Here is a 23,863-nt window from a genome sequence, read left to right as displayed (position 1 = left end):
AGAGAAAAGGACCTGGTACCAAAAGTGAGGTGAGTTGAGTCGAGCTGAACCATGCAGTGGAAATGAGGCATTAGATGCTGCAAGGATATACAGCATATACAGTTATTTTAAAGAATGCAATAGGGTTAGGAATGTCTGTTGGGAAAATGTACAGACAGGAATTTTCAATTTTGTGTCAAAAAGGAAAAGAGAGATTTGCAGTCACAGCATGTAACAAACATGACAGCAAAAGGTGCGTTTGTTGGAGAACATCATACAAATGGTCATGGAAATATGTTGAGAGTTTCTGTACTGAAACAACAGTATGGCAGACACCCAAACAAGGTGGGATAACCATCGACATTAACGTTGTCCAGTTACATCCTATTTGGATGATCAGTAATTGAACATCAGCAACTGTGAATAACACCAATTGTTATTTAAATGTTTATACAGCTATGAGGCAGCAATCAGAGCAGTCAAATGATTACAACACAGGTTCCCTCGAGGTGTCTGGATTCAGTTTTTATTAGGCGTAGAGCATTGAAATGAAATATCTGTCAATCATGAAACATTAACCTTTTCCTAAAATGTTAATGTTCTGAGAAAAAATCAGGGTTTAGAGTATTCTGAAAGTTCATTTGTCAACGATTTCCAACAAATGATGTCTGTGTCCTTTTGGTGAGTCACAGTGTTTCAATAAACCCATTCAGGAAGAAAAACATTTCTTCTATGATGATTTTATTGATCTAAAAGAAGTTATATAAATGACTTCATGAGCATTAACATCTAGGGAACTATAGTTCTACAACTACAGCAGCGAGGATACATACTATGTGGGCTTGTGAAGCTTATAAAAAGTTCTTTGGTTAGCAAGATGATGAGCAGAGGGGTGAATTGGTAAGAAGGTGGAGCACGCAGGAAGTTCCACACAGTGTCTGGCGCCCTTGTAACCGATGTCAGCAGTGAGATTAATGTAATGCGTCCTGTTAGGCAGATATCAAGGTTACAGACTGGGCTGTTTAGGAGGGAGCCCACAGGGTCGAGCTGAATGATCGCTCCGACACCCAAAGGTCAACACACCAAAGGTTTTCTTGCCTCTGACGCAGTCCGACTGCCTCAGTGACCACTGCTGTTTGAATTTTCTCCTCTTCGCTGAAAACATTCTTGGTTCTTGAGGACATTAGTCTGGGACGGAGAGTTAATGTCTGCGCTCCTTGACGGCTGGCCGGCCCTATTTGGTTGTTGCCTGTATTGATGACAGAGCAAATGAGAAGGGAGAGAATCACAGGAGATGAAGGATAAGGAGTTTAATACGGATTAAGACAAATGAGCGGCCGGGCCTGGCAGCATTGTCTGTTCTAGAAACTTTTGTTTCTGGGTCACAACATACAACTACCCCCGACAACAGGGATGTTTCATGAGCAATGCCCACGGCTATTACCAAAGTCATTCCTAATGAGCAAGTTTGCAGAACTAAATTTGTAATCAATGTTTTTAAGTGGCTTTTAAAGGCTTACCTTTTCTTTTAAAGAAGCAATTAGTGTCTAGGTTATTGATCGATCAGTAGCCTCGGCGTGCGGATTGGAAGGTAGATGCCCATACTGGGGTGACAGGAGCCTCAGAGGACTGGGTCCCCATTCTTCGTTTGTCTGAGCACTTCTGCGAGCGGCTCGACAGCTCATTTGCTCCCTAATAGAGATGAACTGGTAGGGATAGTCCGAGGGAGAGGGAGGTGCTGCTTTCTCCAGGCAGGAGGGGGGAACACAGGAGGGGTGATATGGCTGCAGGTTCCCTACCATCACCACTGTAATTGATTACATTCATCACAGCATGTCGCAGCACCTTACTGTACTGTATGAAACTGTTGCCTGGGTAGCGTACCCATGTCAGCCTTCAAAATGAAGACATATTAGCTGGCAGGATACAAAAAAACACTGTTCAAACTCTTCCATCTCCATCCATGTCCAATGTGTGTGTGGTTAAAGGTCACGGTGCTGCGTAAACATGTAGCCTATTGGGCAGCAGTGTATAAAACATACTATTCAATATCACATTCGAGCGCCATTACGGCTAATTGTTTTCCTTTGTAGCGTAATGAGCTTTCACATGCTAATGTCATGGATGATTATAGAAGCAGGCCTGAAAGAGGTCTATGTAGTCCAGGATAAAGGCTCATAGATGATGGGGAACTGTCAAAAGGGGCCTCTTTTTTCATGCTCTCATTACCATTGAGCTCAGACGGATACCTCATTTTATAATCCGACTGCAAAACGAACAGAAAAGCAGGAGATTCACTTGACTGTCGCGTAATTAGACCTCGACCGTGACCATATCAGACAGGTGAACATCCAGCCACACACACAGAGGCATTAGATTGTAACCACCATAGATATAAAACAATAGATGCAGCATTTGGAGATTTCTACAAGAACTGCATTTTTCTGTGATTGGATTGCAAGCAGCTCTGTTCTGGAAACCACTCAGAAATCCCCTTATTGTCAATCTACCTAGGAAAGCCATCCATCCTCTGAATGCTCTAGGTCTTTAGTTTGTGGCTGTAAAGCTTCATGAGGCTGTGATTATCCAAGAGGTTATCACAGGTCATTTTATACAGTGAGGTCAAGTTTAAAAAAATGGTCTCACTATATGAAATGGCTACTTTGGGGACTAACGTCATCACACATGAATACAGTTGGGCTCATTGGATCCACAAGAGTCTCAGCTTTACAGTCAATTTTATGCAATTCCAAGACTGTTTAGGGACCCCAGTATGCAGAAATATCCAAACATACCATTTTTAGAATAGGCGAAAATAACACATTTATACTGCATGAAAAAAACTGCATGTGATTATCACAAAATGGGGAGACTAGAACCCATTTTCATTCACGTATCTTGAGGTCAGAGGTCAAGGGACCCTTGTGAAAATGGCTTTACCAGTTTTTCCTCGCCAAAATTTAGCCTAGCCTGGAGTGTTATTTTAACTACCTTCCCAACAAGCTAGTATGACACCAATGGATTCCTTAGGTTTTCTAGTTTTATAAGATACCGGTATCTTCACTCTAGCTCTAAGACCTGCTACAGCCTCTGAAAAACAGTAAAGTAAGTTTCAGAGGGTTAATTAGGGCCTAGGGCGCCACCTTCTGGGGGGGTGCTGGTCACCTCTAAAAAGTAATAATAATAATAATTTAAAAAATAAATGCCGGTGGGCTCCCTTCCTCATTTTCTGCATTATGGTAACAAATGAACAAATAAAGAAAGAAAGAAAGAAATAAACTTTTCAACCCTGTAACTCTATTTTTTACTCTTTTTCATCTGCCCGGCCACACTTATTTGTTTATAGAAGTGTAAATTGTAGTGAAACTGACGAAACACTTTTAAGCCACCAATATCAGGGAACAATTGTTTATTTATAATATAATAAATAAAGTTATTTAAGAAAATAAAAATCTTCAAATCCAAATCCAAATTTCGCCTACCCTAGGGCACCAAAAGGGCTAGAGCCGGCCCTGTGGTTTTCGTAGTATATTAGCCATTCAGAATACCAAAGACAGTTTTACATATTAAATTCAGGCAAAATTGAAAAAAATAAAATCATTGTCTGCAATATAAATGCACGATTATGAGATTATCTTCATGATTGAAAGTATGATTTCTTCTTCGTTGGAGCTATAATAATCAAAACTCTACCAGAATCTTTAGATTCTAGACAGGCACAGCTGACTTACGCTCATTACCTTGAATAAAACACAGCATTGGTAGAAAAATACAAGGATTATAAAGACAACACAGGCGTCTTTCACCATATCCAAATTACAGCAACCTGGACGAAGGTAAGGTGGCCACCATATGGTTCCAACCCAAAATGGAAAAAAGTCACTGTACTGTAGAGTAAAAGTACTGTTTTATATCTATCGTAACCACACAGCAACCTGTCTTCCTTTCAGCGTCTGGTGCAGTAGTGAAACTATTATTTTTTCATTGAGTTTTGCTGTGAATGACTTGCATTGTCAGTGTGTGCCTGCATGAATACCATCCAGACCTCAGTTGAAATTTACACTGACTGAAATAATCCCTTCAGCTGCAATATTCTAATAACATCCTGCCTGACGTTACCAAAGGAAGTGCTGCTGCTGCTCACATTGTGCATTCACAATACACAGAGGCTTATATAATAATGAAAATAAAAGTTTCTAGGTGACAGCGAGAAAGGGTGATGAGTTTCCTTCACAGATTCAGGACATATCATATCGCCTTTCAAAGCTCTGATTATCATTTTATTGTGCTGAAAAAGCAGAAAACAGATTCACCTAATGGGAAATTCAAGGACATCGGAGACAAGCAAACTGCCATTACTAAATTATTGAAGTATTGCTTAATTTTGATGCATTTAGTGGCAATTAGAGATGTTTTGACCTTGCAGGAGGAGTCTATACCTCTGTCTTTTTTTCTACAGTTTGAACAGATTTTTACTTTAATTATGAATATTCTGCGAGTTCACTCTCTCCTCTGGGTCAGTTCATTAAAATCACAAAAGAAAAAACAACAAAAAAGCGTTTTTAAATAATCATAAAGTTCAGTATCCATATGTTAACAATGAATCACATGCCTCCATCCACAGACCTCACTGTGAACTGTTTGTGTGTTTTTCCGTGCTCCTGTGGCTTTGTTAAGTAGTCACTGCGATGACCACAGGAGGGTGTGTGACACCAATGACAACTGATCCATAATATCGCCTCCGCTCCCCGCTGCGCTGTCAGATTCATACCCTGCAAGGTCAATTTCTTAATGAACACTGAGGCTTTAGGTTGATGAGTTTGTCCCCTTACAGATTCAGAGGCCCCGAAAAGGATCACTCTCAACCTCAGCTGTGACAGAGAACCAAAACATCGTAGAGTCGATAAAGCCGATGTAAATCCATAACAGCATTAGTGAGTTATTTTCACCAGTCTATCTAACATTTCTTTGCTTTCTTGTCAAGAATTACATTCGAATTATGGCTTTCAAAGTTAACGCGTTAACGCACATTTGTTTTTACGCCATTAATTTCTTTAATGCATGAATGCAACTTGTGATTATTAGGTTGCAGCGGGCTCAGTTTTAAAGCTAGAGTGAAGATACTGGTATCATATGAAACTAAAAAACCTAAGGAATCCATTGGAACCAATCATGTCATACCAGCTTGTCGTGAAGGAGGTTAAACAACGCTCCAAACTAAGGCAAATTTCTGGCAAAAACTGGCATGGCCATTTTCACAGGGGTCCCTTGACCTCTGACCTCAAGATATGTGAATGAAAATGGGTTCTATGGGTACCCACGAGTCTCCCCTTTACAGACATGCCCACTTTATGATAATCACATGCAGTTTGGAGGCAAGTCATAGTCAAGTCAGCACACTGACACACTGACAGCTGTTGTTGCCTGTTGGGCTGCAGTTTGCCATGTTATGATTTGAGCATATTGTTTTATGCTAAATGCAGTACCTGTGAGGGTTTCTGGACAATATTTGTCATTGTTTTGTGTTGTTAATTGATTTCCAATAATAAATATATACATACATTTGCAAAAAGCAGCATATTTGTCTACTCCCATGTTGATCAGAGTATTAAATACTTGACAAATCTCCCTTTAAGGTACATTTTGAACAGATAAAAATGTGTGATTAATCATGATTAACTATGGACAATCATGCGATTAATCGCGATTAAATATTTTAATCGATTGACAGCCCTTATTAGAATATAATTATTTTTTATGCAACTGTATTGATTTTCTCCTCTAACAGGAAAAGGAAGGAAAGGAAAAAATTACAGGTATTTCTTGTGTTACTGTTAATAGTTATGAGTCATTACTCAGCTACATATCTTGTCTTTTCCGTCTTTTAAGCTACTTTCTTTAGCATTTGATTAATCAGACCTACATTCTCTCAGAAAAAGGTAGTAATATACCTGTATATATTAATTTTGAACCAGAACAATATTTCGCTGATAAGTCCATGCATAGTCATATATATAATATACTATACACACTTGCTAAATGATTTCAGAGTAACTCCAGACACATTTTAGCTGTCACAATATGCCCTTTGAAACCAAAGATAAAGACAGTGCTTTGAGGAAATTCTGAAAAAAGCAGTACGGAAAAATATCATAAACTCATTTTGTTTCAGATTATCAGTGTAATAAAGTGGAATTTATAATAAGCCCGTGAGTCAAGCGGTGCAGGACTATCATCTATAGTGAGGCTCAAGGGCAGTACAAAACATGATTCACTATCATGACAATATCTTTTCTTATCCACAGTTCAAATTTCATAAATCAGAGCAATAATCAGAGAGTAATGCGCAGTGACTCAGACAACTTTCTTGCACTGCTATATGTAACACAGTGTCATGAACATGGAGGTCAGTGCCAAACCACTGCCCCTCACCTCTGCAAGTTTCCAGCCCAGTACTGGACCTGTGAATCTCAGTATAGCTCATAATGTGCGACAAATACAATAACTCCACTATCCTAATATTCCACTGATCTCATTTATCACTTTCATCATTTAATGACTTCGGACGGCGTCTTTTTTAAGCCTTATCAGGTCTTTCACCTCAGCTTCAGTGTTTGGATTTACCTCAGCACCAGGAGAAAAAAAAAGAGAAAATGCTGCTGTTTGTCTCCCCATAAACACAGAGAGATAAACCAAGGTTGTAAATTTGACTTATTACACGGTGCTCTGTTTGCCAGGTGACATTTGCATGCAAACGCAGTGAAGGAGAGCAGGTGACAGTCCAAAGCAGAGAGTCATAAGAGCGCCCGATGCAGAACCTCTATTAGTCCCTGCCGTTTTCTCTCTCCCACAGCCCCCCGTGAGGTTTCTCTTTACAAGTGTAGCTATCTGGGCTGATACTGAGACGCCGAGTTATACTGCCTGTTATCCCAGCTTTACTATAAAACAATGTCAGGATTTAGATTGAATTTCCTCGTCCAGGTGACCCTCTGTTGGGAGCCGCGGATGGCTCCACCGTGAGCTCTCTCCCAGGGGGCTGCTGCTCGCGGCCCATTTAGTGATTCACTCCAGGAGAGCTGTCACCAGGAGGGGAAAGTCACTCCCACTCCTCTGCCCTCATGAATTCACATGAGGCTGGTGTGCTTAAGGAGCACTGCCTATATTCATCAGACACACAGCAGTCTGCGGAGTTTGCCTCCACTGTGCTCCAACTCCTCAAAAATCTCACTGACTCGGCAAAGGACTGAATCCCTTATTCGACAGACTGGTAACGAACGAGGAAGTAATGATGCAATTGGACAAATTATGCAATTTCAATCATGGCTAGTTAGCAGTAAATCCAGTAACGATAAATTGCTGTTGGTATCGAGGTGGAAACTGACCTGAGATCCCTTCCAAAAGCAATTCCAGTGTAAGCGATAGGTGACAAAAACCACAAAAAACACACAAAATTCAGGTAATATGAGGTATTCAGAGTCAAATCAAGTCTTCCAAAGTTACAGTTTTTCTAAAGTCAGAGGGACTTGAAAAGACAAACTGTAACTCTGGATATATATCCACTTGATTTATCTAACTCAGATTGCTTGAGTCTCATTTTAACTTTAATGTATTTTGCACACACCGAGGCTTTTGGATTTTATCCCCCATCATCACTTACACTGGAATCATCTGAGGAAGGGAACTCTTCAGGGACAGTGTGAACAAACCACCCTGTCTTTTAGAAATTACATTTATATACCACAAATTAGCAATGGGGGAAACAATGCCACCCAGATTTTTGTATCAACATAATGAGGAAACATTGTTGATTAACGTACCTGGCAACTCTGCAGTTAGCCATAATGGATGCTCCATAGATGCTATACTTTCTGTGTTTACTTTCAGTAGAACTCAGAGACAACAACACGTTCTCATCCCAACTTGTCACATACGGCCCCTTGGCGTCACTTAAAGGACCAGTGTGTAACATTTAGGGGGATCTACTGGCAGAAATGGAATATAATATGAATAAGTATGTTTTCTTTAGTGTATAATCACCTCAAAATAAGAATTGTTGTGTTTTCGTTACCTTAGAATGAGCCGTTTATATCTACGTAGGGAGCGGGTCTTCTTCACGGAGTCTGCCATGTTGCACCGTCATGTTTCTACAGTAGCCCACAACGATAACGTTACTCACTCCCGTCACCGCCGCTCTCTCTCCCTCTTGCTTCACCACTCACTTCCCTCATACACACACACTCTAAGCACTCTGCTCTTACAACAGCTGGCTCTAGAGAGGCCACTGTAGCTTTCCTACATGCTTGGCACACGGGATAGGCTTCAGTTGGTTGCAATCTCAACACGGGAACACAAATGAATGGCTGATTGTAACATGAAAGTGAATCTTAACGCACAGGACACAAACAGCGGCCTCCTGGATAAAAGCCTTGTGTTTGTTGGACCCATCGTCCACAACTCCCACCCCACCCACACTGTGTATTTTCGCTCTTTAAACTACGTCACCTACGTCACTCCTGGCGCATTTTCTCTCTTTTCCCTCTTGCCGCCAATGGGTTTACATTGTAGTTAATGGAAAGCCCGGTGAGGCTCATACTGGTGCTAAAGGGTGCCTTGTGCGGCGGTATCACATGCCGACAGTGCAGGTGGCGAGTGCAAAGTTAGCACAATCCATAGCACCCAACAATAGCCATGTTTATGGGAAATATGTCTGGTTGAAATAAACCACAACTATCCTTTAAAGGTTAGGGAAATATCCTGGTCTTTCTTTAATATAGAAAGTCTCCAGGGACTTAAATCATGAGACAGATGTTCACTTTATTAATATTTAGTTTAAATAAAGATGTTTCCTTAACCTTAACCACAGTTCTTTTGTTGTCTGAACTATACACAGGACTCCGGATGTGAATCCTGGTCTCCAGTGTCAAAGTCCTGCGCTTTGAACACCAACCTCTCTATGACTTCAATGCTGCACGAATGAGTTGTGCTTTCTGACAGTCAAATTGGCCGACTTCCTGTTCTTCCTGTCTTCTCCAGAGCAGGTTGTTACCTCTGCTGAGTGCACAGATGACAGACAGAAGGAACTATGGGTAGTTTACATCTTTCCTGTTCATTTATCTGCAAGACATGTCATTTGACAGTGGAAAATGTAAAGTGAAAGTGAAATTCAGAGATAAATGGGCTAGTATTTTATCCACTTTGTTTTATTTTAAAATCTGCATGCGGAGTGAAACTGAATCAATTAAATTGGTCAACAAGCAGTGGAGCCGTACGCCTTCCAATCTGTTTCTGTAACACTGAAGTGAAATAAAAGCAAAGAGGAATTTATTCTACTTAGCTTTTTGTATACATTCCTGCACGCCTGACTGCTCCTTCTTCTATATTTTTACAGGTTCCCCCCTTAGATTGATGGAGGCTGAACATAGTGGTGTGATATTTTTTTCACGTTTTCCAACAGGTTAATAGGTTTATTCTGCTTCGTTAATCTAAAGATTCCAGGAAGGGTCTGTGAGTCTAAAGAGGAATTAAGCCATAGTTCAGTTGAGCACATCGCCGAGATGAGAGCAGCTCCTGTCATATTTTTCTAGAGGATATCCACTTGACTGGCTCATTAGCCTTCAAGCTGTTCTCTTCAACTCTTAACTTGAACACTCGCCCGTCCTACCAATCTGTTAGGCTGCTGATGTATCTTTAATTTCATACAGTGGTTTTGCAGTAGAATGAATAGAATCAAACATATTTCTTTCCAAAAATAGTGGATAGTGAGTGACATGTTTCTACCTTGGTAGTAACTAATTGGGATTCCGGGTAAATAAAAAACAGTTTATTTATCATATGCACAACAATTACATAGAAGCAGTCGTTGGGAATAAAAATCTGAAGTCTCAAGCTCCCTCCAACAATGCTAATTAAATATATCTAAAAAAAAAAAAAAAAGATCATGCGAGTAAAAAAAAACTAGACAAGAGTGTAAACATGAAATATAAAGCTAAAATAAGGGATAAAATACATGAATGAAATATTTAAAAAGTAGTAAAACAGACAGTAATTGCAAATCAATGTAAACAGGAATGTAGAAAATGATGACTGCCTGTCGCCAGTATGACATTATCTTATCTGGATAACCAGAACAAAGTGGGTCACGTTGTGTAATCCAGAGGAAGGAAGTGAAGAACATCATGTGTGCGCAGTCTCCATGTGGCCACGGCGGGATGAAGGGAGGGGAGGGGAAGGGATGTGTTTTTGAGGTGACACATGTTTTTTCTCAGCGCAGACAGATCAACATCTCCCTGGCCTTCTCGAGTCTCCGGGCAAACAGCTGAGACTGGCCTCATTTCTGGAGCTCCGTCTTCACCTGCCTCGCCCTTCCCGCTGCCTTCTCGACGTGATTTGTGTTTGACCTCAAATTTGAAGCATGCCTCATTAGAGGAATGGAGAAACTTGTGACCTTGGAATTACAATGCTCCAACTGCATAGCAGGTGCGTTTTGAGGAATATTAGGAGCTGATAACCAAAAAATATATTTTATTAATCTAGGGTGTTTTAGTCTCATGATGTCCCCATGATGTTTCTGCTACTTTTTCCTAAGCAGCAGCATCCGGTGCTGAGAAATAAAGTGCCACAAACTTCTTTGAATGACTATTTGAATCACATGTTTTTTAGGTAAAAAGTAACTAGTAGCTGAAGTGTCAAACTAATGTAGTGGAGTGAAAAGTACTATATTTCACCCTGAGATGTAGTGGAGTAGAAGTATAAAGTAGCAGAAAATGGAAATACTCAAGTAAAGTACAAGTACCTCAAAACTGTATTTAAGTACAGTACTTGAGTAAATGTAATTGGCTACATTCCATCACTGGCTATTAGCATGTTTAATACTAAAATAATATTTTTTTCTCAATATTATTTAAAAATAATTAAAGCAGTATCATTTGTATGAGTACATTATATATATATTGAATGGCTCATAAAGAGCAAAAAATTAAGTAGAACCAGAAAATTTGAATTTTTCTGATGGAAGTTGGAGAATTTTTTTCAGCTCATTTCACATGTCAATGCACAAAGTAGCCTACGCCATATGCTTAAATCGGAAGCATATGCTTACATGAGAAAAATACATTCATGTAATGCGCTTAAGCATGAAAAAGCACATACACTGACACACACACACACACACACACACACACACACACACACAGACACACACATGCACACAGCAGGGGAGGGGGATAAATCTGGTCGACTTTCTCAGAAGTGTCTGTGGCTTGAGACATGCATCAGGGGCATCCAGTCTGGATTTCCAGCGGCGCTGAAGGTCCCAACAGACAGCCAGCTGCTCCATCACACTCCTTACCTTAGGCCACACTCATTTAGCAACACTGAGATACTGCAAACAGCCACATGGGGAGCTAACATCCCTCTAATCAGTGTTTTCACCTCTACTGCCCGGCTCTGACCTGGCAGTAGTAGACATAAGTCACCATTTGGAAAGAAAGCTTAGATATTAGAGGAAGCTTTCGTTGAAGTCTTCACTTCACTTAAACTTCACTGACTCGTTACAAACTCATGCTGTGTGCAGCCAAACTTTGTTCAAACCAATAGATCTTTTTTTGATCCTGAAGTTTATAAAGATTGTGTAAGTTTGAATTGTGAGGAACTGCGTATAAAATTATACTAGAAAGTGGTAAGGAATAGGGCAGAGAGTTTGAATATTTTACCATTCGCTCCACTGAGAAGTTGGAATAAGACTATCCTTGGACAGATTGTGAGATGATTGGCCCCTGGGCGTAGGCACATACTGTAAAACTCGGCCCCTTTGCAGCAGTGGATCATTTTGCTCCACTTTCAGTGACATTCAATGAATTAACCAGAACTGTAAAGTGCTGCTGTTGGTTGAAAACTGCACCTAAACTTATTAATATAGTCTTTTTCTCATTGCTTTTGTCTTTTGCTTTACTAATTTAGTAGCCTTACTATGCAATGTCCAGCTGTAGGCTATTATGTTGGGGAAAAAAACAAACAAAAATATAATAAAAATAAATATCAGATTGTATGAGGTATGACAGACACTCAATATTAAAGGACTTGGATGAGGATCAGGGAAAAGATCCGGGCATCTCTACTTTGACGCAGCTCTTTGGTTTTTCAACAATGAATCCCTTTATCGCTTCAAACAGAGGTTCAGGTTAGGACCCCCGGACTCCTTGGTTCCCCTGGGCCTCTGGCCGGTATGTCCATTCAGTAACCCATCCATGATACTGCCAGACAGTGTGGGATAAGATGATTTTTTCCAAACTTAAAACTTCTTAAAGGAATTGTTTTACATTTTGGGGAATATGATTATTCACTATCTTGGTGAGAGATGACCGCTCTCATATGTGTATATTAAAGGTGCTAAATACAAGATTGGAAGCATTTCTATTGCCTCTTAAACGACTCTCAACATGGCAATGGCGAGCCAGCAGACTAACTGCGCTAACAGTGCTAACAGTGCAAACAACGGCGAAAGTGCTGACAGAGATAACAGTGTTTACCTGGTGGAAAACCGGAGGGTGGGTGCTACACTTACTACCGCAATGAGGAGTCGCCCCCTGCTGGCTATTAGAAAGAATGCAAGTTTTAAGGCACTTCTGCATTGGCTTCACTTTTCAGACCCTGAGGTTGCCCTACTGGGTAAAGAGAGCAAACAATAAACAGCAAGGCTGTTATCAATGAGGTAAAACTATGCGGTATGCATCGTATTTCTGTGAATCCCTTGTGTTTATGTTGTATTCAGTGTGGGAATGGCGGACTACGCCACTATCAATAAAAACTACTATATAGAGAGGAAATTACTGATTGTAGATACATTGAATGGCTATTTCAGAGTGAATGCGTGACCATAAATAATATCAAAAATGGGGTTTGATTTCATGAAAATCTCAAGGATTAGAACTTTACAGGGTTAACAACTTCCTTAAGCAAATCTTCATACTTATTGTATCATTCTACCTTCCAGCTAAGATTGACCCTAAGAAGATTAAAGGCCTTTACAAACCAGGGACGTTGCGACTAAACGACACAAAATTTTTAAATATTCACCTGCGAATATTATATGCCTAGGGCTTTTATTGTGAAAGGTAAGAATGGAAAGAGTGGATCTGGTCTGCTCTGCCTTTGTCAAGGTTGAAAGGAGTAATAAAGTTTGCCGTCCTGGTTCGGAGTACGGAGCCTCCGTGTTGTTGTTTCATAAGTAAAGATGCAACTCAACTCGATCAAGATCGACCATGTTCCAAAAAAAACATTACATCGCTTTTTTTGCTGAGTAAAAATAGCGTTCTGTGTGAAAGTACTTAAGACAAAAACAACAGTTCGAAAAAATATATTCACGTGCAAATTAATCGCACGAAAAAAACGCCGCCGTTGTGTAACGGCCTTTAAAAAAAAAAATTGTGCACATAATTCTGCCACACCGTAACATATACCTGCTCTATACAAAAGTGGAATAACAAGGAATAAGACATGAGTAACTTTTTCCTCATAATAGGAAGTGATCCGACATTTACAGACATGCCCCCGGAGAGTAGTTTTGGAAAGGTCAAGCCACTGCAACACCAGTGGAGGCCCGCCTGCGCGAGTTTCACATTACACCAAATGAACAGCATAATGCCGTGCTCTCTGATTCAGCGTAGTGAAAAGGTTTCAACAAATGAACAGCTTAACACCAGAGTCATCTATCTGTGCGATCGCAAAGGTTGTCGCAGCTTCATGGGACTGCTGCATAATATTATTAGCATGTACAGGCATCGTCTGGCATTGTGTACAATTACAAAAGAGCAATTAGCATTTATATAGGTTGCAAGTGTGGCAGCAGAACATGATCAAGATAACTACAGGAGAGGGAAAGGCTGAGCTCTGATTACCACCGACATGTATGACTTAATGAGAGCGTTCAATTATGTCCCACTTTGCTATTATGCCACTTTTCCCCTGCAGGCCAATTAACATATGTTGGTGAACATGACATCTAATAGTTTACATTTGAACTTTCACTGCTTTTCATTTCTTATTCATGAAAGAATTGTAGTTGCTGAGGTTGTGATTTACACTCCGGTCAGCTAGCGTGGCACAATCAGATTGTTTCCAGCTTCCCTTAGCCTCAATTTCATCTTCTCTGGCTTGACCAATACACTAATGGGGGGATAAATGCCAGACCATTTCCCTTACCTGCGTCTTCCTGAAAAGGCGCTGACAATTATCATTCGCCTCCTGATGGGGGGTTGTCTGGGCCTCTCATGTGGCAGATAAGAGCGTAGGCAAATAAACTGGGAGAGAGAGACGTATAATGCCATTCGGCGGACTGGCATATGAAGAAAGGTCCCAGGATGAGTGTCATCAAAACAAGTCGCCAAAATCTTATTCCGTCATCCCCCTCCCCACCCAGACTAGACGCACACACAGTCAGGGCCGCGGCTGTTTGATCTCTAAAAGGTCCACAGAATGGGAAGAAATTAGCTGAGGCTGAAGGTGCAGAAATGATATTGACACTCTGTCATAGGTCATCTCTGCTTCACATACCGAAGGCCTGCAAAGTCAATAGGTGTCTAAAGGAGAGAAATCAGAGTGAGGAGTACAAAGCTAATTTGATTTGAACGGCCTTGATCTGCAGGGGCTGACGTTGAAGTTCCCTTTAAGTCTGCTGAAACTTCCAGTCTCAGGACATATACTGAGGCACGCTGTTAAAAAAATCAGATAAATCGGTTTGTTTTCAGGGTTCTCAGCGTCAGCATTAGCCGATCTGTGCGCATTTCCTAGACTGATAATCTGTCATCAATCAATCACAGTTTGATTGATTACATTTACTGTCAAAAAGGTAATAACATGTCTTAATTCCCCAAAGTATAGGGTATTGCACCTCTAAAACTCACTAATGAATTCATCTCGTTTGTTTAATCCATACAAATACTGAAATGAAAATAGTCCCACACCCCCCATTACATTGCAACGTGTAACTTAGATTTTTGTACAAATTAAACAAACAAGATAAAACATGTTAATTTGTGAGCTTTAGAGCGGCAGGAGGCGGATTTGTTACCGTTAGACAGAGCCGGGCTAAACGTTTCCCAGCTAGACACTAATCAGCCGCTAGAAGTAGCTTCATATTTACCTTACAGATATGAGAGTGGTATTGATCTTCTCATTTAACTCTTAGCAAGAAAAACAAATAAGTGCATTTCCTGAAATGTTTGTTTTAACTATTTCTTTAACGTACTGAAATCATGTGGTAAAATACCCACAATCTGTAAATTTATTTTATTTTGAATTTCGGGAGACTCTGGTTTCGTCCCGGGGTCACAAATCTCCCGTATTTCTCACGAATTATGACAACTTTTCACACCTTTCTTTTACTTTTCGTTATCACAATCTGTTTCTGGCACTGTGTAGAAGTCCTACGACTCTAAAAGTCTACTGTTTCCACCTGGATAACAATACAGCTACACCAAATGTCGTTTCCTGGCATGCACTTGACGCGGATTGGAGCTGCTTGAGCCCGCTCATGCCGCTGCGCTCGCCGCTGCGCTCGCCGCTGCGCTCGCCGCTACACATTCAGCGCACATCCCAGTGTTTCTGCATCCAAAGTGCAACAAAAAGCCGTCGTGGTGCAGCACAAGTCTTTGGAAAAAAATGGGTTTCAGAGCACAGTGGTGTCGTTGTCGCGTTGCGTCTTAAAGGGTCTTCGGTGAATGAGATCCCGGAGAGAGAAATGGAGAGTACAAAGAGAAAGAAAAACTCAAGCAGGGCAAAAAATTAATGAATGAATGAAAACTGATGAATATGCCAGAGATCCACACAAGTTCATACCAGACGGGCGGAATAAAATTAAAGTAAAATTGAAGGTATTTAATATAAAAATGCTGTTGCAGTATTTTGTTATTTACATTCTTTAAAAGTCACCAGAATACATGAATATTTTTTTTGGAGGAGGACCCCCAAATCGCCCCTCGGGGATTAATAAAGTGCCTTTCTTCTTCTTCTTCTTTGGTTTCGAAATCCTCCCTGTTTTTGAGGTCTCAAGGTTTGCAAGTATGAATATAAACTCCCCGTAGGTCTTTTAACCGCCCTAAATTTCCAGAAAAAAATACAGAGGACATGACCTCACTGTCCTCAAAGGTAGATACAGCCCTGATGATGAGATGAATACACACACCCACACATGCAGTGCGATGACAGAGAGGATTAATTAAGGTAACTTTCTGCTGAGTCTTTCAGGTTACATGATGTATTAGGTCAAGATAATCCAAACATTACTCATGTTTACTATTCACTCTTTAAGCATTTCCCCATCTTTTTTTTTATATCGCACATCATTAATCTTGCTGTAACTGCTTTTTTTTTTTTATGCATTGCTCGAGCCTGTCAGATTTGCTGTTCTTTTGGTAAAAATGTTAATTTTTTTTAAAAGGGCAGAGAGGAGACGCATAAATCCTCAACAGTGAGGCTTTTCTTCAAGCTCGCCAACAATGTCCTGGTTTGAAATACACTGTTATTGAAGTTTTTGGAGTTGTGTTTGAGATTTAATAGAAAAGAAGTTGTGATTTGGATTGAAGAATCCAGATGAGATTATTTCTGATTCCTGGATATTTCCTGTATATCCCAGTGTATGAAATGTAAATACTCAGACTCACCCCTCAGTTTCCAACCTGAACCCCGCTGGAGTGAATTTCCTTCTCAACAACTTTTTCAACACATGCTGATGATGAGCACAGGTTGTGTGCAGCAGGCTAATAGCACAACAATAGCACCTCAAAGGACACATTTAATATACAGATGCTGATTATCAGATTATTCCTATCCCATTTCAAACCTAATCTAAAAATCAATACCTATAGGCGACCTGTAATACATACTTTCTCCAACTGGCTGCGCCTTTCATTGTGGGCCTGTAATTTATTTTTATTATTGCATTAAGCATCTCTAGGTAAACACATATTAAGCTAGGTTAGATGCATGAACAGCCACACCCAAACATGGGGATGTGGTGTTTGTAGCGTGCGCCATCCCTCTTCCAAACGGTAGCACTTAATGACATTTGTGTCTAAAGAAAACAGGTAACCCAGGAAGGATTGCTTTGGGGATTTGTATGTAATCAACGTTGTGTCCTCGTGTCTTGGGGGTAATGCAATTCCCCCCGGTGAGCCCTGCAGATGGTCTGCTGCTTTTAGTTCACACAGCGAACCATCCAGCGGAGGCTCCAGAGTAATCAACGTAAGATCTTTCACTAAGTCGTTACTCAAAACTCGGTTTAGAGCTGCATTCTTGGAAATGCGCAGAGCTGCGAGGCCAATGGTCGAGGTCATCCCGGCCAAGTCCTCGGTGGCTGATGGGAACTATCGATCTGCCTGATTTTGATTTCACAAAGAATGAATGGCGTGACCTCCGTTTGACAGCTGTATGCCAAAGATAGGAACATCGTATCTGTCACAGAGGATTAATCTGCCTCTGGTGGGAAAACGTTGGACTCGCCTATCTGCACCTTTTTAAATCATAATCAGAACTGAAGCCTCTTAAAGATGCTACATGTCACATCTCAAGACTCTAATACATTGTCTAATTAATAGTAACATCTAGTATCTTGACCAGGTGATTCGTACCCTCAGGTACTATTGCAGTTTCTCAGAACTCAGAACCACATTTCGTGTAAGTGTGTGTTTCGTGTATGTGTGTTTTTGATAGTAACAATGGAGCTCTATGGCACAGAGGAATACAATATATCAGGCTTCGACTACGCAGACAATAGTTAGGATCAATTCATTGTTCTTTCTTTGATTTGATGCCATTTAGAAAAATGCTATCACCAGCCTTATCCTTTAATGTCTAGAATTTAAGGTGAAAATGAATTATTAGGGGTTAAAATGTCATATGACGTCCCATTTAGAGTCAAATAGACCATAAAGCAGGGTATGCTTTAGGGCGTGGCTACCTTGTTAGTGACAGGTCGCTACCACGGCGTTGTCCGGTCTGGGAGTTGTTCGTGTTTTTGTCTTAGAGCTTTAACCCTTTCACAGTGAGTTTTCAGTTCATGAAAGTTAATTATAACCTTTTTGGTCGCCTAAAAATTTCTTCTTCAGCGCTCGCTTGTACTTAGCTCTCCACCCTCTCGTGTCTCTTCTGGTTGCAAAAAAACAAGATGCCAACGGCCAAATACAAAGATGACGACGGCCAAAATGCTGACCTCGAGGCTTCAAAACCGTAGTCCACAAACCAAAGGGTGACGTCACGGTAACTACGTCCACTTCTTATAGACAGTCTATGGTCAAACAAACCAATGTGCAGGAAATGTTGGAATCAATCTGGCCAATTTCAACAGCCAAAATGTTCATGAACACAATGATCCTCCCACACATCACATGCTGTCTGACAAGTTGGGGAAGCGTCAATAAAACCACGCTAAAGCCAACAGAATCTCTGTACAAACAAACAATAAAAACTCTTGAGAAGAAGCCACATGGACACCATCATTGTAATATTTAGAAAAAGCACAACCTACTAAGCTGGGAAAACATGGTTAAATATAGTCAACTGTGTTTCATTTTCAAAGTATTACACAATATGGCTCTTTCACCACTCTGTACTTACATCATATTGAAAACCAGCTACAGCAACAACTAGAGGAGATTGTCTGAGTAGTTTTGGCCAATCTGCTTTTTTCTGTCAGAGCCTCAAAGGATAGGAAAAAATTCACCATAACACATAATAAACTGCCAACTACCATTCCTTCTCCACAACATTAAGAGCCTGGTTTACTAGAACTTGTGAACATTACAACAGTGAAGTGTTGTCTGTTGTCTAATTTGTCATAATTATGTTTAGTGTAATGGGCCTTTCACATAGAACGCGGTTTGCGCTGCGCTTGCTATTGGCGATATACAACTTGGTGTTATAAGTCGCTCTCGGACACTTTCATTTTGTTAAATAAGCTCTCAGAGGAAAAAAGGTTGGAGACACCTGGACTAGACCATCAGAACTAATAAGCCACTAAAAAGATCAACACAAGATAGTCTAAAGTCTTAACAAAAAGGCCAAGGACCTCTGGGAACAGCTGGCCATTCTACGAGAGCTACTCCTGCTTATTGTGTCTCTGTACAGAGTACATAATATGCACACTTCATCAGTCCTAACAATGTATTGTCTTGCTATTTGGTGTTTGTACTGTCATGCTGTGTGTTGTTGTCGTGCTATTGTTGATTCTGGCAGGTTCTGTTCATATCTGCATATTTTTCTCATTGCTTTTATTGATGATGATGATAAAGTCTGTGTTTTAACTATTGCCTGCCTACAGATGAAAATTAGCCTTTCTGTGGCATATTTTCAGAAATGTTATTAATATGCACTGTCCCTGTCAAATAAAGTAATAAACTAAACTAGAGAAATGTGACATGTATGGTGGTCAATGTGAAGATGTAGTTATACAACCACAGATAGAGTTCTTGTTTAGAATGAGATCATTGTAAAACATTGATTTTCCCAGTGGTTGTAATTACTGGCCTGAACCCTGACCTGTGGCTATATGTGTAGAAAACGCTCCTTGCTCCAGTATGTTAAGGTAGATGTTCAAAGCGGGTATGTGATCTCAAATGTCTGATGTGGATGGTATTGGAATTTTGTTCAGTGCGAAAGCTAAAATGTTTGTTCTGAAGTTACTATGCTTTGAAATCACAATCCCTTTTTTTTTTTTTATTCAACTTCTGATAACCCGACAGGTCTGTGGAGAGAACTTTAAATACAACGTCTATGCTCCTGGAATCCACAATTCTCAAAAGCAATGTGTGCGTTTTTTATGAACGTGTAATCTGCAGCTCACAGAGTGGAAACTTATTGACTAGGTGTGAAAACCTGAGCACAAGAGACCAGGAGAGAGCATGAAAAGAGATGTTGCTGATCGTCTTTAAGAAGATATATATAGAAATATATATATATATATAAACATATATATATATATATATATATATATATATATATTTATATATATACAGTATATGGCAGCAGTTGAAATTGGATTTTTGGTCCAGTTGACCTTTTAAAGGACCAGTATGTAACAAATAGGGGATCTATTAGCAGAAATGTAATATATTATTAATGAGTATGTTTTCTTTAGTGTATAATCACCTGAAAATAAGAATCGCTGTGTTTTTGTTACCTTAGAATGAGCCGTTGATATCTACATAGGGAGCGGGTCCTCTCCACGGAGTCCGCCATGTTGCACCGCCATATACAGTAGCCCAGAAAGGCTTGGACCGGAGTCGATAACGTTACTCGCTCCCCGTCGCCACCGCTCTCTCTCTTTTTGCTTCACCACTCACTTCCCTCGTACACACACACACTCTAAGCACTAATCTCTCACAACAACTGGCTCTAGAGAGAGCCATTCGCGTTTTCGCATCGGCCACCGTAGTTCTCCTACATGCCTGGCACATGGGAGAGGATTTGCAACCAACTAAGTACCCTTCCGCTCACTCTTTTCTTTCCAAGACTGCGGTAACGTGAGCCGCTGAGTGCAAAACCGTGGTAACACCATTCTACTTGCCTGGAGGCCATCAATAATGCTACTTTAGGAGCAACAGAAATCAGACGATGGCTGAAGGTATCACGATTTTGCACTCTGCGGCTCACGTTACCGCAGTTTCACAAGCGTGTCGGAGAACTACGGTGGCCTTCAGGTAATGTAAAAACATGAAAGGCTCTCTCTGGAGCCAGTGTTTGATTTGTCCGTTCTGGGCTACTGTAGAAAGATGATGGAGCAACATGGCGGACTCTGTGAAGAGGACCCGCTCGCTATGTAGATATGAAGGGCTTATTCTAAGCTAACAAAAACAAGATTCTTAGTTTCAGGTGATTATACACAAATGAAAACATAGTTATGAATATTATATTCCATTTCTGCCAATAGATCCCTCTGAAATGTTACACATTGTTCCTTTAAATACAATTTTTATCTGCGAAATAGCCGCGTGTCACTTCTACTTCTAGACACAGTTTTTCATTGGATCATTGCACCACCGGCTAATCTGGAAAAAAAAAGTGTGTATTGGTTTCTCCCATTTTTACCACTTCCACACTGAAATAGAGAGCTGAAGGAACGACCACTAACTTATCCATTTTAGGACTGTCCTTTAGTTGCCGCCGCTTCCCAAGATTTCCCCCATTGGCTTGTATTCCCATTCCATCCTAAGCCTTCGGTGAAACAGCTAGATCAGCCAATTCCACAGGTCACTGCCCAGGTGGAAGCCTGGTAAACATGTACCGGTAATAGAGGGGTTGGATGAGATGGGATTATGTTGTCTGTCAACAGAATAAGGTTGAAAACATCAATACTGCAAGACCGCATGCACCAATGTAACATTGTACTATGGCGATTTCTTCAATATTGTTAAAATTTGGGTTTGTTTGGGGTTTAAATCATTGCACTGACTCAGAATTGCAAAACCATTTTGTCAAGCGTTATAAAAATCAATGCTGCTGCAGAGTGAATGCTGCCATATTTAAAGAAAAGCATGGAGTATTTTTTGCAAAAAATTTAAAGAATAACTTTAGTAGTTTTCATCCACGACTCTATTTTCCCATGTTTTTGTGAGTACTGTGGTGATGCAGTTTAAAGACCAAAGAGACACACTAAGGGTGGCAGGGGAGGTGGATGGGTCCAACAAACACATGCTTTCATCCAGGAGACAGCTGTTCGTTCATGTCCCATGTTCACAACGTTCAGTTTCATTTTCACTTTAAAAACGTAGTTTTAAACCCAACCATATAGTTTTTTCTGAAACCTAACTAAGTGGTTTTGTTGCCTAAACCTAAAGTGACGCCAAGGGACGTGTCAAAGCGGCAGTATGTGACGAGAATGTGTTGCAATACTATACAAATTTAAAAAAATTTTGTCCCTATTAGTCACTTAGACACAAAAAACATGTGGAAATAGGGTCCAGGTTGAAAAACACCAAAGTTACCCTTTAAGTTTGGAGCGAAACTAATTGGATCTGCTCTCTTCACTCACGTTGAGCAAAGTACAAGTTTGAACTTGGCAATGGCACTTTAAAACACCTGCCAAACAAAAAGCATGTCATACAGGGGACAGACAGACAGGACTGGCAATAAATCCTCATTTACGTGATGGTCACTGAGGTGTGACAAGCTGGCTTCCACAACAGGGAACTGGGGGATGGAGAGAGCGGGAAAGTGATTCACCTTTGAGGAAAACTTCTGTGCAAACTTGGACTTGACCTTCAAGTTCTGGCTCTAAGTTTGGGCTAGGGGTTTGATTTCTAATCTTTTTGAAACTCCTGATTCTTTTTGATCTTCGTGATGTGCCTTAAAGGGTAACTTTGTTAATTTTTCAACGTGGACCATATTTTCCCATGTTTTTGTGTCTAACTAATAGGGATAACAATTTCTGAAATTGGTCCAGTATTGAGGGAGAACACTGTAGACGACAGCTGCTCACGAGCTGCAATATGGTGCTATTGGGGCAAGCAGGCACCGTCATTTACGTCCACTAAAGTGGACTCTAAAAAGTGTCTGACATTATGGAAAAAGTTTCATACAGAAATCGTAGCTAAGTGTTATATAAAAGATTTACAATGTCACGGCTGAATGTTTAGATGATTTCAACAATGTGGACGAGGTCTTTGAATTCGATGGCTGCCTTTATTTATTTGAGCCATATTTGAGTATACGGATATTCACATTTCACAACAAGACTTCTCCTTAAGCGGGACTTAGACACAATAACAAACAGACTGGATAAAAGCGAAAGGTAAAGAAGAATGTTTTATTTCTCTGTAGGGTTCTTTCCATGATGTTGTCAGACACTTATAATAACATCTGAGCCTATCAGTGGCAAAAACAAGCACTTTTAGTGAACGTAAGGTTACATGATGCTACCCACTTGCCCTTGCAGCTTGTTTCGTGGCTGCGTTCTCCCTCAATACTGGACCACTATAAAAAAATTGTTCTCCCCATTAGTCACTTAGACACAAAAACATGGGAAAATAGGGTCCAGAAAAATACCGAAGCTATCCTTTAAGCTGCAATTAGGGGTGTCGCGATATACCGGTATTGACGATAACTGTGATATTTAAAAAATGAAATATTGATATCATGTTAATAATACACGTGATAATATTGTGTAAACAATACAGTATTTATCAGTTCATCTGGTTGCCTTTTCACTATCCATTAATGTAATTGTTCTTTTTGTATACTTTTGTACAGTTATGGTTACAGACTCTCTCTCCACTTGCATACACATGCATTTTGAGGTGTAATTTGTTTGCTAAAAGAGAGACAAAACGTACAATAAACATAGTTAAAGATGAATTTGACTGATAATAATATCGCAATAATCGTGTAGTGATTATGCAAATTATGATTATTGAGATACATCTGGTCGAAAACAGCTCAATGTCAGCAGCAGCTCTTCACTGCAACTGGACCATGCGTCATTCTTGCGATATGATCACTGCAACACTATTAAGTTCAGCTGGGAGCTGTTTTCTCCAACCTTTAAACTACTAATAAAGTCTCATGGTCATAACCTCTTTTACAGGCCACTGGAGTTATTGACAACTCAGTATGATACACACCTTCAAGTAGCACTAGATATTTTCCCGTCTGTCTTGAAAGAAGCCGTTTGGTAAGCTATAAAGAAATTCTCTGCAGTCCCCTAAACAACTACTGTAGATGCTGTTGAGTGAGACATTAAAAGTTTCAACTAAGTGAAATGGTGCCTTTGAATGCTGATAATGTTCTTTGTACACAAAAAGGGCACCATTTTTTTCTCCTTAGCAAAATGATTATGTGGATTAAGGATTTACAAACAGACGGCATTCAAAAATGGAATTAGCATGGTGAAAGGATT

This window comes from Sebastes fasciatus, chromosome 9 (genome assembly GCF_043250625.1).
Source record: "Sebastes fasciatus isolate fSebFas1 chromosome 9, fSebFas1.pri, whole genome shotgun sequence".
Taxonomy (NCBI): domain Eukaryota; kingdom Metazoa; phylum Chordata; class Actinopteri; order Perciformes; family Sebastidae; genus Sebastes; species Sebastes fasciatus.
The sequence above is the reverse complement of the archived record's forward strand: the minus strand, read 5'-3'. Positions refer to the sequence as shown.